The following is an 8935-nucleotide window of genomic DNA, read 5'->3' as shown; positions in this document are numbered from 1 at the left end:
CGCTTCACAAACCCCCGTCCTCACTCCCTCACACCCCTCGAAGTGCATCCCCCGGTGAGGGAAATGCAGCTGGGAAGGGTTGACCTCAGCACTTACTGACATGTGGCCCGGATAATTCTTCAGTGCGCGGAGCGATGTGACCCAGAAAATTCTCCAGCGCGCGGAGCGCTTCTGTGCATCATGCCGTTTCCCTGGCCTCTGATGCCCAGTAGCACCCGGTTCCCAACGGTGGCGACCAAAACTGTCTCCAGACAATGTCAAATGGTGGGCGGGGGGTGCCCAAAGGACCCCCATTTGAGAACCACGGGTTCAAAGGACTTGCTAAAGTTGACACGCGTAGTCAGGACGCGAACCCCAGACTGCTGGCCCTGAGCCTCCCCCAGGGAGGCACCCACTCACCCCTACACCACCCCCCAACACCTCCTCCTTCCCAGGCTCCACCGCGCTGATGCCACTCGAGGCGCTCCAGGACCCTGCGACCACCAAGTGCAGAGCTAGGCTTTCCTCCCAAGGAAGCGCACCTCCCAACAATAGTGAAGGGACCACGCAAAGATTTTGATGACCCGCCTGGTGTCTTCAGAGCTAGGTCCCAAAATCTCAGTGTGCCCCGGAAGACGCGGCCTCAGCGATAACGGGGCTTCCGGGAACAACGTCATCCTGTTGCCGCTGCTGAGTTGTCGCTTCGCGCCAGCACAGGGCTGAAGACGCAGTCCACCATACAGCCAAGCCCGCGCTGGGAGGAGGGCACTCCTCGGGGCTGAAGTCCAGGGAACACCGCCACGCTGCGTAGCCTGGGTCCCAGGGGCTGCAGGAAGGTGGACCTGAGACCGGCAGCATGAAGTGTAGAGTGGGGGCGGGGGAGGGGGAGGAGGGTTGGGATTGATCAGTAAAGGAAAACCCAAACCCAAGCCAGGACTTCAGCCCCGAATCTCTCACCGGGGCTTTAAGCGCAGCCCCGACATCACCCCCACCCCACCCCGGCCAGACAGCCAGACGCCCCGATCGAGTCACTGGCTCCAGAAAGGACAGTCAACGGCTCCGGTTTCCCCAGAGAACGCTCTGCCATCCGTGGGATGCCCCCCACCCCGTGTGTGGCTGTGAGTTGGATTTTCACCCCGGTTATTCGGAGAATCCTCCTAGAGCGCGGTCCAGTCTCAGCTGGGGATTCCAATCAGAAGTTTGAGCTATCAGACAGATGTTAGAAGCAGAGTGCCTCTGAGGCTTGTGCTAGAAGGAGAGAGCTCCCCATCCCCCCCTACCCCCCATCTCCTGGGCCCAGGCCTCTCCAAGCAAGAGACATTTGGACAGAGACACCAGTGACAAGGAGCAGCCTACGTCCTCCAGACACAGCAAGTGCAAGAGCCCTGAGGCAGGATGGAGAGTTGTGTGCTCAAAGCACAGAAGGGAGATCGTGTGGCTAAAGCGCAGTAAGGGCAAGAAAGGTAGGATCACAGGAGGGGGCGAACCGACCACCTGCGGCCCTGTAGGCCATGGTCAACAGATGATGTTTTAAATGAATCAAAACCCTTCCCAAGGTCCCGAGCAGATGAGCAATATGACTGTTGCCAAAAAGGCCCCTCGGGCTGCAGGTGGGCCAAGGGACCGTCAGTGGGAAAGAATGGGTACAGGTGACCAGTCGCAGGCAATGACAGCAGCTTGGTGACCAGGGGAGATGAAGAGAAGAGGGTATCATAGGGACGATGCGGCAGGAGGCGGGCCTTGCAGAGAAAGGAGGCATCGAGGACGGTGCCTGAGTTTGCCACCATAACGCTGTGTGAGAAGACCCCAACCACGGGGTCTGAGCTGGACAGCTCTGGTCATGACAGGGCTCGCTCGCACATCCATCAGTGGGCTGGCCGTCGGCCACGATGGGGACAGAGGGGCTAGCTGGCTGTCCTCCTCCTCAGGCCAGCGGGCATGGTCCCAAGGTGAAGGCCAAGGCAGAAAAGCAGACGAGCCCCATCAAAACGTGTCTATGTGCCTCTGCCTCCATCCTGTTCGTTAACACCGCCAGGTGACAGCAAGTCACAGGACGGGCCCAGGAGTCGGAGCAGCAGCAGCAATGCCAAGGTGGACGGCCACGGGTGAGGACGAGGGGCACTGATGCGGTCGGCCTGCCACGCACGGTCCTAGACATTTGGCTTGCACAACTGGGTGGCTAGAGCTGCCCTTTACTGACATGGGGCAGGTGGGGGAAGAACGCACTGGAGATTTCAAGAACCAGGGATTTGTTTTGCTTAGGGATGTGCAGGGCAGTCAGAGGCTCCCTAAAGTGCCCTTGGAGGCTCACGGGAGCTGCCCGATGCCTCGCAGGTAGTCCTTCTTTTCTCATTTTAAATTTTTTTTTTAATGTTTATTTATTTCTGAGACAGAGAGAGACAGAGCATGAACAGGGGAGGGGCAGAGAGAGAGGGAGACACAGAATCTGAAACAGGCTCCAGGCTCTGAGCTGTCAGCACAGAGCCCGACGCGGGGCTCGAACTCACAGAGTGTGAGATCATGACCTGAGCCGAAGTCGGCCGCTTAACTGACTGAGCCACCCAGGCGCCCCCTTCTTTTCTCATTTTAAACGAAATTCACCAAGCCGGAGTTCCAAAGTCCCAGGGCCACAAAAGCTCCTGGTGACGTCAACGGGCCTGCTTTTGGGCGGCAAAGGTGGCAGAGAACAGCTCCTGCCCGGTGGCACTGTCAGCTGGACAGTCACAGGTGTCTGTCACTTCATAGACAGGCCACCTACATCCACTGTGCCCACCATTCTGTCTTCACTGCAGAGCAAACGGGAGCCTCCATCTACGCGGAAAGACTCTCTGATTTTATGCTGATCGTTAACTAAGAATATCTCTCTCCAGAGATTTATTACATTAATGAGCTCTGAAATCACTCATAGCAATTAACTATATTGTTTTTAAACTCTCCAGAAATCATCAAAACATGTTGGTTGTTTTTTTGGGAAACATAAATAAGGGGTACAGCTGACACCCAGACAAACCCAGCCAATAGCTCTCTGCCCGTGCTTTTGGCTTTGGGAGATTCTCGCCCCCGGTTTCCAAGGTAGATGTGTGCCTACCCGGCCGAGAGAGGCTCCCCGCCCCATAGACATGCCAATTTCTTTGTAGAGAGAGGACCGGACTCTGAGTCTGTGCACGGGACCGTTATGAAGGCTGGGGGCTTGGCCTGCAGACAGCCCCCCACCGCCACGTACAGGAAGCAGAATGAGCAGAAGGCCTCACGTCCTGGGTAAGGAGGCCTCTGGCTCCCAAGAGCTGAGTGTCCCCACTTCCCTTGAATCCTTTGTCCTCTCAGGGCACCCCCCACAAAGCAAACCTGCGTGACATTCTGCTCCCCAGACCCCCCACAGCACAAACCCGTCGATGCAGCCACCGTGGATATTCACATGGGGGCCCTGAATCACACCCACGGCTCACCCTGACTTGACGGTTCGCCATCATTTCCCTCACCCTCACAAGCCACTTCCAAGGTCAAATGGAAAAGGGCAGGTGCTAAGGACAAGCCCTCAGGCACCAAGTTGCCTGGATTTGAACACGGACCATGGCCCTCACTAGTCACACATGACCACTCGAACAATTCAATGCACAGCAGAGAACTTGGGTCCCCCGAAAAAACATCCGAACTCCTTGCAAATGTGTTTCAGTGATATGCCCACATTCTCTCACTTGGTTTTTACAACCGGGGGACAGGAACTATTATTCCCCATTTTACAAATAAGGAGCCTGAGACACACGGGGCCAGGGGAGATCAGTTTCCCAAGTTGGCTGCAGGTGGGGGGCGGGGGTTGTGCCTCTCAGGATCCTCTCTCCACACAGCAAGGCTGCCCCTGCATGGGCCATGACATGGGCTTCCAGTCAGGTTCAGGTTCAGCCGGGGAGTTCTTGTAAGAGGTCAGAGGGACGAGGAGAGAGGGGTGGGGACGGTCATCCTCTGGGATGCTGCTGGCTGCTGACCCCTCCACACAGCCTTCTCTGTCTTCCAGCTCCAAGCTGCTCTGTCCCCCAACACTCAGCTCTTGGCTTCCCCTCCCCCACCCTACACCCATGGACTCCTAAAGCCCTCCTGCCCCTTTGTAAATGGTCCGCTCATTAAACTCCCCTCCATTTGACCCTCAGGGAGTGCCATCTGCTTCCCACTGGGCCCCAAACTCCCGAGCCTGTACTGCCTGTGTCCTGAGCTCCAGAAAACAAGATTTTTGATGGGGGAGAGAGGGACAAAATCATCTGTGCATTTTTCATCTATGAGGTTTATAGGAAGACTAGACAGGTCTTAACATTCTAAGCCCTTTGGCTGGGCTTCATTCAGCTTGCTGACGGATGTTGGGGACAACAGAGGAGCCTGGCATGACCACCAACACCCACCTTGGTGACCCCTGGACACCAGTGGAACCCTGGCTATTTAAATACAGACAGAGACAGTCCGTTCAGCTCCGCTGTAAGCTTTGTGGTCCAGGAAGGGTACTGACCATGTCCAGAGGGTAAAGGAGACCCCAAACCCCAGAACTGAGGAATAACTCCCCAGTACACCCTTTCTGGAACCCCATCTACAAGGAAACGAGCTGATTTCCTCCACACTCCCCAGCTGAGTGTAGCCCTGGTCACTCCAGGCCCAGGATGGCTGGTGAGAGCCAGGCTTGGAGGAGGAGAGGCCTCTTCCTCCTGCTCCCTTGCAGACCCCTGGGTGCACTGGGGTGAAGGCTCTGCCCTAGAGCTCCCAAGGAGGGCAGTGTCCCGAGTGAGGTCCTCAGGGTCACAGGACAGAGGAAATGGGTTGGGAGCAATACCACGTAATTTCCTTGTATCTTTGCTTCTCTCGCCATCATCTCCTGGCACCAAACCCACCCATCTATCTGCAAGTGGACATAAAATCTGGGCCCCCCTAAAGGCCCAGATCAAACCCCTTTCCTCTATGGAGCTCAGCCATGGGAGCCTGGCTGAGTCCGCTGCAACGTGCTAAGATGCCCCTTGCTGCACTGTCCACCCTGCTCCAGGAAGGACGCGCCTCAGGCTTCACGCTCTCACATGTACCGATCCCCACTCCCAACGCCTGCAAGCCCGGATGCAGCCCCAGCTCTAGAAACACTCGCTGGCCGTTCCAACTAGCAGTCAAAACAAAGAAAATTGCTGGTTATTGGGGCCAGAGGGACAGCAAAGACCGGCTGGGCCATTTTACAGGTGGGAAAACGGACGCACCGGGGGAACCTGGATGCAAAGCCAGCAGGTCCGACCCCCCAGCCCGGGGCTCCCGCATTGCCGGAGAGCCCCTGCGGTCTGCTGGCAGGCACTGGCACTCCTCAGTTTCCCGGAGCCCTGTTTGGACCACGCCGGGAATAGCCACTCCGAGGAGGGTCCATACCTTCTGGCCTCTTATGGTTCAGGGAAGGCAGTCTTTAGTGCTAGATGCACGGTGGCACCGGGACTTCTAAAAAGTAATGGAGGATGTTGCCACCACTGTTACCTCAAGGATTATAACCCAAGGCCACTTGCAGGCCAGAGCTACGTGCCATCTGACCACATTGGTAAGGCACTAAGTGTAAATGATGGCTCACTTTTAAAAGTGTCTGTTAAAAATGAAAACCTCCTAGGAGTTTAATGCCAAACGTGTAGATTTCACCCCCTTTCACTCTCCAAGCCCCGGGCCAATAAAGTGTAGTTGCTTTAACACCCCCGCAGATGAACCTTAGAAGAAAGCAATCACATCAAAGTAGCACTGAACCGCCCCAGAGAGACTGACAAAATGGGGCAATGGGCATTGGAGAAGCGAGTCCTGCTACAGGGTCTCAGACTTGGGGAAAGACGTGTAGGCGGTCGTTGTTGAGAGCGCGTTGTTTTTTCCAGTTTTTGAAGTGAGACTTTCACTTTCAGGGTACTGCAAAAGTCAGCTCCATCAAGGAGGTCCTGGGAGCACAGTGCAAATCAGAGCATCCCAAACTGAGCCACCCTGAAGAGCCACTAAACTTTGTGAACAGCATCCAAGGCAGCAAGGCCAGGAGGAGGCATCGGTGAGGAAAAGAGGGACTCGTCCATCCTCAGGCTTAGCTCCAGCCCTCTGCTCACTTCCCTCATGGCAACAAAACTCAAGATTCTGAACAACATCCACCTGCCCTCCCCTGCCGCGGCCAGGCCTGCCCCCTCTCTGAGAAGGTGTGTTTTCATTGAGACGATCTCCCATGGAGCCAAACAACTCACACCGAGCACGACCAACGATCAAAGTGGGGGGTGGCTTAGACCCACATGACCAGAATTGGCTAGCGTGATGTGTCCAGTGGAGAGTTTTGCTAAAAGAGGCCCACAGTGGCGCCACAGACAGACCCTTAGCTACAGCCAGGCTCACGGGCACCATGGTACGACAGAAATAAAACTAAATTATATCACTTGTCATCATTAAGAAAAATTTTCATCTCTGTTCTTCATTTGAAAAGCACTATATTTAATGAATGAGTACTGAGTCATGACACGTAAATGACTAAAATATAGGAATTATACTGAGGTCAACTAACGTAATTTTAAACCATGAAATTAAGGGACCTATTCGTGGCTGTCGATGGTGCCACTCCCAGTCATTATGATGCTCTGCAAGGCTGCCGTGAGCACTGGGAAGGGTGGACAGTTCCACAAGAGGCAGACCCAAGTTTCCAGGCAAACTGTCACATGGTCAAGATGAAGAAATCTTGCTGACTTTGCCCAGGTTCTGTGAGTCCGTGAAATCTCAGCATGTATCCAATGAAGGGCATTGCTGGTCCCATGCCAGGCTACCTCCATTCCAAGGAGCATCTTACAGATTTATCACTGATGGAAGGTGGGTCATCAGTTCCTTTGGTGCTTCCAAAATGGTGGCCCACACAAGGTGTGCCTCAGGAGAATGGCTCTTTCCCAACCACATATATTCCTTTAATTTCTCCAGGAAAATTAAGATGCCTCACAGCCTGAACTCTGCAAAAGTTTGGATGAAAGATGGAAGAGAAAAAAAATTAGAGCTGTTGATACCCACCAGGATAACTGAGACGAGAAGTGTTCTGGTGGGGAATCATCTTCCAAGAACTTGACACATTCAGGTTGCTGTGGCCATGTATTGGTTTCTCTACCCTGAAGCCACCTTCATTCCTCTGGTAAAACAATACCCCAAACTTCCTTTGGTGAAAGAGCCCCCTCCATTCTCATTCATGAAGTTTGGGGTTGACCCCACATACAGCACCAAAGTTGGGCACTAACTTGTCACAGATCAATCAATATGTGCCTTTACATGGACCACAGGAATTAATGACCCAATGGTCCAGTAGTTGATGGTTGTGTATGGATACAAAGCTTGTAATGCTATAAACATTGCATTCATGGAGAGAGGGCTTATAGCTATTGGGAGGGGATGTAATATCATGTGAAAGCTAACGATGAAGCCAATAGCAAAAACTCCCTTGGTAACATCCTATAATCTGCTAGATCAAACGCCACCTGAACCAGAGATACCTTGAAACGTTTGTTTTACAAGGGCCAAAACATGTCCCTCTTATTTAACCCAGTGAGAGTTGGACGGTTTTCATGACACGCAGTATTCGCAGAATGTAGAAGGTCCTTTCTAGAATCCTGTGTCCTACAAAGCACAGGAGCTTTCTTGACACCTCCCACAACACAGAAAGATGACGGGAACTCCAAGCAAGTGTTCCACAAGAGCCAGTAACAACAGCAAAGAAGGGATCCCATGGCTTTCACAGAGCCAAGGGGTCAGGGCTGATGGCTGTCCAGGACTCACCCCTCTCCCACTGTTTGCAGCTGACCTCTGTTATTCATCAAACCCCAGGCTGTCCCAGTCTTTGATATTTGGAAATGACCCCTTCTTTGAACTGTCCAAGCCCATTGTTGATTAACTGCCCCCTGTCAGCCAGGCTTGCTAGCTTCTCTGGGATTCTGCCGGAGGCATGTGAAGAAGAAACATGTTTAAAATGCCCCCATGCAAACTCTCCATAAAGGGATTGCATAGCTCTCTCTGAATTCAGTCATGCACTACGAGCTCACTGCAGTCTTGTGAAGCCAAAAGCTCACCAAAAGGGGAAGGAGGATGATATGACAGAGGAGCCCATAAATTGCAGCCTGGTGGTAGGAAAGAGTGGTCGAGGAACTGCTCTGTTATTTCTTTCTATCATTCAAGTCAGGGTACAACCAGGAAATTCCAAGTGATCTAAGAAATTCTTGGAATTTCCAAGAATTTCAGAATTCCACTCTGCAGGGGTAGAAAGGGCCCTAAATGCCATCTACTCTGACCTCTAATTTAATGTTTACTTCCTCCTCAACTTCTTCTGCAAATGGCCACATAACCTGTGCTGCTTATGTCTGGTGATGGAAAACTCACTTGCCACTTCCCTTGGAGATCATACCATTTTTAGCCAGTGCCAAAGTCTCAGGCTTTTCCTTGTCATGGGCAGGTATCCACCTCTCCAAAATTCCCAACCCTCCGAGCTTCTCGGAACTCACTGGTCCCTCTTCCCCCGGAAGCTCGTCAAACAGAGATCCAAATAGAAATCACGATCCCCCTGTTTGTTCGTATGTCTGGGTTGAATCTTTTTTATTCATTTCTCATATATCCCTGGTCCTGTGTAGCTAAACCTATCCCAATCTTCGTTGAACAGTTTGGTCAATGTGGTTTGGTCAGCAGAGTAGGATAGGGTTCCTTCCTATCACCTCCATTGTCCTTTATCCTATACTCCCATTAATGCAACCACAATTGCATTATAGCTGGAGAGACCTTATGGAGAGGTCAGACAGATAGATTTTCCCTCCATATTACAAAGGTAATATGCCCTGCCAATAGGTTTCAAAACGCCATCGATGGCAATAACGTCTCATCCCTTGCTTTAATCTACTTTTATAGTGTCCCACCACCCCGGTCCCTTGGGCTGGTGACAGCGCACATCTCCTCCCCGTGGTGAGGTGCC

The 8935-nt window shown here is 52.9% G+C and overlaps 1 long non-coding RNA gene across 2 annotated transcripts; it reads left to right on the top strand.

Moving 5' to 3' along the window:
* The first annotated feature begins 482 nt into the window (after positions 1 to 482).
* Positions 483 to 6820, top strand: LOC122208092. Of its 2 annotated transcripts, XR_006197105.1 has the most exons (4): positions 483 to 842; positions 1280 to 1442; positions 3117 to 3237; positions 5874 to 6819. It is a non-coding gene; the product is annotated as an uncharacterized LOC122208092 (long non-coding RNA). The 2 variants fall into 2 exon arrangements; XR_006197104.1 differs by lacking the exon at positions 483 to 842 and having other exon boundaries at positions 858 to 1442; positions 5874 to 6820.
* Positions 6821 to 8935: the final 2115 nt, after the last annotated feature.

This window comes from Panthera leo, chromosome E2 (genome assembly GCF_018350215.1).
Source record: "Panthera leo isolate Ple1 chromosome E2, P.leo_Ple1_pat1.1, whole genome shotgun sequence".
In the NCBI taxonomy this organism is placed as follows: domain Eukaryota; kingdom Metazoa; phylum Chordata; class Mammalia; order Carnivora; family Felidae; genus Panthera; species Panthera leo.
This window is presented reverse-complemented; position numbering and strand designations above follow the sequence as displayed.